The sequence below is a fragment of the Sciurus carolinensis genome, chromosome 17 (assembly GCF_902686445.1).
Source record: "Sciurus carolinensis chromosome 17, mSciCar1.2, whole genome shotgun sequence".
Taxonomy (NCBI): domain Eukaryota; kingdom Metazoa; phylum Chordata; class Mammalia; order Rodentia; family Sciuridae; genus Sciurus; species Sciurus carolinensis.
In genome coordinates, this window is record NC_062229.1 from 27,790,922 (window position 1) to 27,792,062 (window position 1,141).

The 1,141-nt window shown below is 42.8% G+C and overlaps 1 pseudogene; it reads left to right on the forward strand.

Annotated features, from left to right (window-relative positions):
• Positions 1–269: 269 nt before the first annotated feature.
• Positions 270–788, forward strand: LOC124969455 (centrin-2-like; annotated as a pseudogene).
• Positions 789–1,141: the final 353 nt, after the last annotated feature.

Genomic DNA, 1,141 nt, shown 5'->3' on the forward strand with positions numbered 1-1,141 from the left:
AACAGGTCCAGCATGATTAGGCCTTAGAGGCCCACGTTCTTGAGGTCTGGGACTCAAACACCACAAGCCACGAGGGGACAGGTGATGTGATCTTTTCAAAACAGCAGCCGTCTCTTGTTGAAATTCCTACCAAAATAACATGCAATCTTCATTTGACTTAACAGTCCTCACATCCTTGGGAAATTATATCAAAACCGAGCAAAGGGGAACGGCGGGCGCCTCATCTGTGTGTATGTGGTTGCCTTAACCAGCAGCGGAGTCCGTTAGCAATGGCCTCCAATTTTAAGAAGGCAAACATGGTATCAAGTGCCCAGCGAAAAAGGATGAGTCCTAAGCCAGAGCTTACTGAAGAGCAGAAGCAGGAAATCCGGGAACGTTTTGATCTCTTTGATGCTGATGAAACTGGGACCATAGATGTTAAGGAACTAAAGGTGGCAATGAGGGCCCTGGGCTTTGAACCTAAGAAAAAAGAAATCGAGAAAATGATAAGTGAAATTGACAAAGAAGGGACAGGAAAAATGAATTTTAGTGACTTTTCGACTGTGACGACTCAGAAAATGTCTGAGAAAGATACGAAAGAAGAAATTCCGAAAGCTTTCAAGCTCTTGGATGATGATGAAACTGGAAAGATTTCATTCAAAAATCTGAAGCGTGTGGCCAAGAGTTGGGCGAGAACCTGACTGATGAGGACCTGCAGGAAGTGATTGATGAAGCTGATCGAGATGGAGATGGAGAGGTCAACGAGCAGGAGTTCCTGGTGCATCATGAAAAAGACCAGCCTCTATTAAGATCAATGTCTTCTCTTCTATTGCAAGCACACGTGACTAGATTTAGTGTCTGCCATTGTGTGAAATGTGGCTTTTGAGAACACGACCCCCACTACCCTGTATAATTTTCCTCCTGACCTTGAGTCTATTTTAGATTTTTGGAAGAGTTCTTTGATATTAAAGTTCTTTGTAAAATGACCTACCAATTACTTTAATTTTGGAAAGCAAAATGAGAGCACATTAGAGTGAAGAAAAGGGGCTTCAAATTCGACTACCTGCCACTTCGCCTTGTATTGCTTCACTGTTGTTGTGCATTTCCACAAAGATGCAAACACAAAACAACCTCTTAGACAAGCACATTTGTCCTTCTGTCA